The 8607-nt window shown below is 37.6% G+C and overlaps 1 long non-coding RNA gene across 1 annotated transcript; it reads right to left on the reverse strand.

The window, feature by feature from the left end:
* Nucleotides 1–1340: 1340 nt before the first annotated feature.
* On the reverse strand, nt 1341–4360 carry LOC125220167. The gene is made up of 3 exons (XR_007176330.1): nt 4095–4360; nt 1771–3175; nt 1341–1655 (listed from the first exon to the last, which is right to left on the reverse strand). It is a non-coding gene; the product is annotated as an uncharacterized LOC125220167 (long non-coding RNA).
* Between the last annotated feature and the right edge of the window lie 4247 nt (nt 4361–8607).

Genomic DNA, 8607 nt, shown 5'->3' on the forward strand with positions numbered 1-8607 from the left:
GAAATGTTAAGAAAAGTGGGTGGAAGAAAGTTAGTGGAATAGGGGTCCCACTTGTATATATTAGTTTTAAATGATATGTGAGTGGAATGGGTTGGTGGAATGTGGGGCCTCTTTACCATTTATGGTAATTATGAACCGGGACTCCTATTCGTGGACGGACCAAAATGGAAAAACGGGACTCCTATTCGCGGACGGAGGGAGTACAACAGAAGCGCTGATCGACGGCGATTTTCCCACCCCCCCATAATTTGGGTTGATGTGAAAATGGACAGGAGGAAATTGGAGATGGATTGAAAATGAATTGTCCACTGCTGTAGATGGCCTAATACGAATTTCAGAGCTTATGATTTTGTAGTTTTCTGCATTTTTGGAAAAATATGCTCCTTCTATCCTTGGAAATTTATCACTTATTTCCATTTTCGTCAATCTCTAAAAATTTGTCACATTTCCCTTCTACTCCCTCCGTCCCCCAAAATTCATCACTATTTGACCCGATACGGATTTTAAGAAATGTAATAGAAAGTGAGTTGAAAAAGTTAGTGGAATGTGAATCCTACTTTTATATATTAGTTTTATAATAAAATGTGAGTGTGAATGAGTTAGTGGAATGTAGGGTCCACTACCAAAAATGGTAAAAGTGAAAGGTGACAAATTTTTAGTGACGGACGGAAATGGAAATAGGTGACAAATTTTCAGGGACGGAGGGAGTACTATTTTTGTTAGTGGACCCTCCATTCCACTAACTCATTTCTCCTCACATTTTATTATAAAACTAATATATAAAAATAGGACCCACGTGCCACTAACTTTTTCAACCCACTTTTTATTACATTTCTTAAAGTTCATGTTGGGTCAAATGGTGACAAATTATGAGGGACGGAGGGAATACGTACCTTTTATTTATATCATATGTAAGAAGTATTTGTTTTTATTTATGTTTGGTTCTGGACATATGACAATTTTTAGGCATTGAAATACGGTTAGCATTCATCATCTTGATTATGTGAAAGTTACAATTCAGATACATTCATTTTAAGTTACAATTCAGATACATTCATTTTCTCAAATCTATTCCTATAATGGAAACATCTTTTTATCAATTCAGTAGCATTTTATCATTTATTTATACGAACTAATACGTGAAACCAAATTTTTGAAAATTTACTACAAAATCCATTCATAAGTTTTTAACACCAAATTTTTAGTTCTTGAGAGAAAATTAAAATTGTCACACTATATGCACATTAACTCCAATTGAGAACTAACTCATCAAGCTTGGATGCATCGTACTATATAATTAACTTTTTACTACTACTAGTAATATTTTTGATCCATCAATATATTTATGTTTATATTTATAATTGGGTTGATCATGATCAAATCTAAAATGTAATGCAAAGTTTCTCCAACACAAGATAAAATGCGTAGGGACAGATTCCTTTGTCCAAAGGTGTTGGTGTCGATTCGCAGAAAATGATTTGAAGAAAATCCAACGTACAAAGAATTTGGTATCGAGCATCTCCAATGGGCGGACTTCCCCAATGCCATTCCCGTCGCCCTTCCCAAATACACCTCCTGCCACGTCATAAGGACTTCTCACCCTCCTGCCACGTCGTAAGGACTTCCCACTGCACAATCTGTCATTCCCGCGCGGACTTCTCGCAATTAAAAAAATTCACAAATATTCAATTTACGTTACGGAATTAAAATTCACAAATAGTCAACGAGCCGTATATATAGAATTTAAAAAAAAAAATTAAATTAAAATACCGGACATCCCCGGCGGACGTCCGCCCGTCCTTCCCATGTCCTCACGGGACGTCGGCGTCCTCCTCTCCGTGCCACAATAGCACCCTTCCCCGACAGACTTCCCGGAAGCCTCTCCGAAGGGAGACGGGAAGTCCGCCATTGGAGATGCTCTTATATCTCACATTTATGGAATAAGTGGAGCATTTTTCTCCTGATTCCAACTTTTCTTACATATGTATATGGTGTTATATTTGGTGGGAACCTTCTGCTCACACAGGCTCAGTCACAGGTCAGCTTCCGAAAGGAAGTCTCTTCACGGGGCTTTGACAGCATTTATAAGACTGCACTAACTGAGCATTGATGAGGAAGACATCAAAATCATAAGATATTCATCACATGCCAAAACCATGTCTAAATTATGAATCTACAAGTGATCATTGTACAATCTCATTCCTTCTGAAGAATCTCATTAAGTCTTGCAAGTTAATCTAGACTGCATTCCATATAAGACACTACTGAAGCTCAAGCTAATGCATACATAAAACAAAAGCACTCTGTTTAAGTAAAAGTTTTAAGCGTAACCCAAGCTTGAGCCAATGAGCACCATTTCACACCATCTTACCCTTCCACTCACACATGAGCACGTATATCATACAGAGAATCAATCTAACAAGAAAGGCTGAGTGAAGGCTTCGTGAACCAGGCAACTATGTAGCTTTCAGTGCCCTTTGTATGTCTTCAAGGCAAGCTACAAGATCTCTATATTCTCTAGTGCTAGAAAGATCTATAGCTTGCTTCAATTGCATCTCGGCAGCAAACATTTCTCTACGGCTATTGCCACGCAAAGCAAGTTCCTGATACACCTTGCACAGGTCCAAGGATGCATTTGCAAATTCCACAAACCGATCCTTGTCTTTCTACAAATCAAATCCTTGGTATGATCTAACTTGCTTAAGTAGAGCCTCAGAGCACATTGCTAGATCTCCTTTCAGCTTGTGCCACCTTGAACAATCTGTCTGAAGATTGTCCCAATCAATTCAATCAGGTGGCTTCCCGACTTCTGGTGGAGTCAATTTTCAAACCATTTGTTCCGTAGGCATAAGCAACATTTAAGCTACAACACTGATAGGGTCAGTATGACTGCTATCACTATTTGGCGCATAAGACTCTGACTGACTAATCACTATGCGTCCTTCAATCTCGAGCATCATTCTTTCCAACGACCCAAATTCATTATTTAATTCAAAGAGTAAAACAATTTGAAGAATCAAGGCTACATATACATGCAAGTTAGAGAATTTTGCACAAAGGTCAGAACCACCAACAGACATGAGTTCCTGTTGTGCCCATGTTTCCCATTCCGTCCATTCATATACTCAAGGACCGACAATTTTTCAAGCGACATAAAGGAATGTTAACCAATGGCCTGTTACAAGATTGCAGGAAAAAAAAAATGAAACTCGCTCGTCTCAAAACTTATATGGATCGAAATTAAATTTTGTTACTGTTTTAGATAACAAATAAATAGCAAACATACATTTGTATATGGTTTTTCTTGTTAAAAGAAAAGACAATGAATCCACACATAGTATCCATACAACATTGTTCACCACGCCCTATGCTTATAAGGTTCTCATAGGCTGCAGCAGAGTCCAAGTGTTGGATAAATACTTGGGTACAGATCAAAGGTGGGTTTTAGCCAAGATGACACATGATTGAGGTTATAAATATATTTGTGTCCGAATCACACCCACCAGCTAAATTACCAGATCTCTTTTTTATGCATCAGGGTGACTGCTAAAGAAATTCAGTAAATTGTTTAGAATATAAATTCACTGAGTGATCTCAATCTTCCTAATCATCCCTATTAATATCATGGTTTTGAGAGTTGCATAGTCTATCAGACTATCACCTGTTATGTAACTTATGATTGATATCTGAGTCATAATATGTCCAAGACAAATATAGCATTACATGTATCAAATAAGCAAACAGGATCACATATATTTATGGTCAGGATCAATTAACGCCATGGTCCTCTTCTGACATCAATCACAGATTCACAGATATTACACATGGAAATGTTTTTCTTGATTTTATTGGCGGTTTAATTAAGAACTTAACAGATAATAAGAGATTCAAAACACAGTTCAGTAGAAATTAACAATATCAAATAGTGGATATGATTATTCTCTTACAGGTTTCCCAATATTTACTACTTTAAGCTTCAAAAGTTTCAATCTTGTCTACAACTACAAGCAGGCATATCACAAAAATTGAAGATTGAAACAGCTTAAATATCAGAATTAAGACCACAAAACTGCGTCTGAGCGAGAGTGACTGACCCAGTAAAGTTAGACAGATTGAAGAGAAGCAAAGAAGCAACCGCGATGGCAATCACAAGAAATTATTTATAGGAAAATAGGGCTTGAGAGTCGCCTGATTCTATTATAAAGACGAGGTCGTTTAGGAGAGAGTGGGGGTGATGAAATTGGTTTGAGGATTGGGTTGGTGAAGGCGACGGTGCGAGAGTATCGGATGGTATGGAGAAGCGGAGGAGAACGGCGTCGTTTGCTGTCATGTTCAAACTACAAATAGGAAGAGGGTTTTGCAGTGATGGCGGCAAAACGGATTCAAGGCTTTCGGCTTAAATATGCACTAGTATAGTATTTTACTCGTATTAAAGTTACTAGTTTGAGTGACTTGATCTATAAAAAACTGTAATCTTTGAAATGAAAAAAAATGTTCCCTAAATTATTACTTTCATTCAAATATAGGTGATGTTTTCATTCAAATACTATTTATTAGGATGACTGTGGCATGGTTTACAATGTGTATGATAAGCTCCGATGACATGTGGCATGGTTTATACATGTGCATAATAACGTCTGATGTCATGTCATGAATCCATTAGGCAAAACACATCATTAAATCCTTGTACTTTGATTGTTTATTTCAATAGATCCTTATACAATTTTTTTGTTTTAATAAATCCTTGTACTTTTATATTTGATATATTCAAATCCTTATTTAACGAAACCGTTAACTTTTCCGTTATAAAATGACACATCATATATTAATTATTTAAAATATTCTACCTAATATCCAAAAATATAACATAACATAAAGAAAGAGGTAAAACAAGAGGAGTAGCACGCCGGCCTAGTGGTTAGAAGGAGCGGAGTTCACGGCGTCGCGGACTCTCCGAGCTGCTGACGCTAGGTATCCGATTAAACTCGACCGGCGGCGGTGGCGGAGGCATTAATTGACGGATGATTTTCTTGGCGGAGTGAAAGGCGAGGGGTTTTGGGGGTCGAGGCGATGGAGGAGGCACCAGTTGACGATCGTGGATCTGAGGGCGAGATTGGGGATGATGGTGGAGAAATCTGTGGCGGTGCCGGTGAGAGTGGAGTGGAAGGAGAAGGAGACGCAGCTGCGCTCGAATGTGTGGCCGGAGGAGACGATTACAGGATCCGCCATGAGAGCGCCGGAGAGAGGGCAGAGGAACTCGGCCGGAATTTGGACCTGCTTGAGCGCAGCGATGAGGAGGATTTGTGGAAGGAGATTTTCCAGCGCTGCTTGCCGCTCCCCATTGCTACAAAAAAATGGCGCTAACGGAGTGGGAGATTAATGCAGAGAGAGATTGAGGGAGATGGATGAAAAAGTGATCGAATTATTGTTTTACCACTTTTTTTTATATTTTCCAACTAGGATATTAGGTGGAATATTTTAAATAATTATGATATGTCATATTTTTAACGGAAAAGTTAACGGTTCCGTTAAATAAGATTTGAATATATCAAATATAAAAGTAGAAGGACTTATTAAAACAGAAAAATTGTATAAGGATCTACTGAAATAAACAATCAAAGTACAAGGACTTAAGGATGTGTTTTGCCATGTGAATCTCGCATTGTTTGCCATTCAATTTCCCTTTTAAATAGCTATCTCTAACTAACTATGATGATGGATATGATTAATTTCTCTCATTTCAATCTTATGGTATCACAATATACCATTTATGTATGGTATTAGCTAACTTTAATTTTGGAATGACATAGATTTTAATAAAAAATTGATAAAATAAGAGCATGAAGCAGAAAAAATGAATAAAATATGTGAGATCGCAATTGCTAATGTAAGAAAGAGGTAAAGAGTAAAAGTAGTTAAATGATTGTTAGTAGAACATGAGTCATATCTCATTAGAGAGAAGAAAATTTCTAATTTAGAATGTGAATATTTCTGTGAGACGTTATGGGATGGAGGGATTAAGAAAAAATGAGAAAAAGTTGATAAAATAGAGTTAAATAAATAAATTTATCATTTATCGACATATACTTGTTTTATAAAATATGTGAACAACACCACGTAAACATTAAGTTCAATACATCCATAAAATTTTATCTAGATTATTCCATCTGTTCCCCATTAATTGTCCACTTTTGTCATTTTCGTCCGTCCCCTATTAATTGTTCAGTTTTACTTTTACCATAAATGGTATGTAGGCCTCACATTCTACTAACTTATTCCATTCACACTTTATTATAAAAAGAATAAATAAAAGTAGTTCCATATTCCAACTTTTTAACTCACTTTTTTTTCACATTTCTTAAAACCCGTACAAGAACCAAAGTAAATAATTAATGGGAGACGGATGGAGTAGTATGGATAATCAAAAAAAAATATCATTTTATAATTTGATATATTGAATCTTGCATCGTTATTGGGCATTGATAAGATTGTTATATTTTAGTTTTGATTAGATGGTTGATGTATTTATTGTCAAGTTTAATAACTTACTGTCTATTTTTTTTTGTCAATCATTCATGTACTAATTGGTTATATGACTGAGTTTGTTGTTAGGTATAAAGAAATAGGTTAAAGGGGAAAAGAAAATGGTGAAAACATGAAACAGGGATGAGATCAATCCCATCAAGCGAGCAGGTGACCACAATTCGTGTCCAAGCGGCCCCCGGGTGAAAGTCAGCAGAAAACGTCCCCATCTAGAGACGCTACCCAGACCGAGTAGGGTCATTCATAACCCTACCCGGCCCGACCGGGTGAAACATGCTGAGAAGTTAAAATTTGCCCTATTTTTGGGGTTTTCAAATCCTACTCATATTTGGAAACTTAGGGCACTATATATACTCCTTCCGTCCCACAAAAGATGTCACACTTGTGGGACTGAAGATGTCTAATAGAGTGATGCGTGCGGTTTGTGATATCACTCAATCTAACAGGTCCAGAGGATTCGACTAGACTTCAGAGGCTAGAAGATCATGAAACTATCAGACAAGGGTCGTTGGATGCACTCTATTTCTTCAAAACCTCAACCCACTGTACTACAACTTAGCAAAGGGAAGTAAAGAATCGATCCCACGAGGACGAAGGTGTTACGAAACTGCATTTGAGGATGTTTTGGGAAAAAGGGGTTGGCTGCTGCCACGCAATTTTTGTGGGTCGAGAACTTAAAACTACTGGGTCTGAGAAATGAGAACGTGCGGAACATGCATGACTTAGAGAAACGAAATATTTTGAAGTTCTAAGACAACTGAAGTTAATTTAACTAGACGAACTTTCCTAATTTGGACAGACAAGTATAAAGCGAAAAGTGGGGACAAGTTTCCTTAAACTACCAGGGTCTGGAAAAGCATGCATAAAAGTAAAAAAAGACAATGCAGACTGACACGGGTCAAGGGGACAAACAGAAAAAGCAAAGTACATATCTGCAGAAAGTACTGACAAAAGCAGATCTGGTTCTAACTACCAACAACTTCATCTTCTTCGGGAATCAAACGAGAATAGCAGATAAAACAGAGTATTAAACACCATAAAAACAGAGCAAACTTCAGATCTAAACTTAAAACGAGAAATTAAAGCCCTAAACTAACAGATCTACGCTACTGGACCTAAAGGATGCGGAAACAGAAAGTAAATAGCCATAATCATGCACAACGTAAACAACGAACATCCTAGATACACGAAACTCCAACTTCAAATCCACCAAGATTCGACAAATCCAAGCATCTCCATACGCAAATCCACAACCTTCATCAGCAAACCAACAAATTTCGGTGCTCCAAACATCCAACAATAAACAAGAGCGAAAGTAAAAGGCAAGAAATAAACATCAACTCAGCAAGATCCAACAAAAACCAACATGAACTTCCATAACAACGAGAAATAGGTTCGAATCCAGCAGATCAAAGTCAGAAACTAGAGTTACGAAATTTAAAAACCAACAAGTACTTGAAACCGAAAGCAAACTAAACAAAGCAAAGTAAATATTGTTTCTTCGCCTTCACAAGGCGGTGTTACACAGCAGCAAAACAACGATGAGAACCACGGTGGCCAGAATCACTCCATCTCCAAGTGCGCAACAAGTGAAATGAGAAATTTAAAGTGTGGAACTTAGGAATGGAACGGGAGCTTGAGCTAAGAGTGTGCGTAGAAGTGGTTGTCTTGTTCTTCAAGGTTGAGCTCTTTATATATGTGAGGCTGCTGATCCCTAGGGTATCCCTCTAGTAGTTAGACGCTTTTTCCCTTGAATAAGACCCTTTAAAATAATTTGCTCTTACTCCATTCTGCTCCTGTCGCCAACTTTTAATTCTCCCAGCCCCGCGATTAGACACAAATACTCAAGTCCACGCATCATTTAGACGGTCTGGATCCTCAACGACAATGGACTGGACCGTCTACGTTTTCTCTACCTTAACTTCATTTTTAGTCTTCAGCAGCAAGCCTGGACCCTCTTAATTTTCAACCGCTGTCCTCGCCTTACCTCATTCTCGTTTAATAAAATTTCCCAGAATAAGTTCCCGTTTTCGCAGATTGATGATCTCCCTATGGGATCCCTAG

Source organism: Salvia hispanica, chromosome 4 (genome assembly GCF_023119035.1).
Source record: "Salvia hispanica cultivar TCC Black 2014 chromosome 4, UniMelb_Shisp_WGS_1.0, whole genome shotgun sequence".
Classification (NCBI taxonomy): Eukaryota; Viridiplantae; Streptophyta; class Magnoliopsida; order Lamiales; family Lamiaceae; genus Salvia; species Salvia hispanica.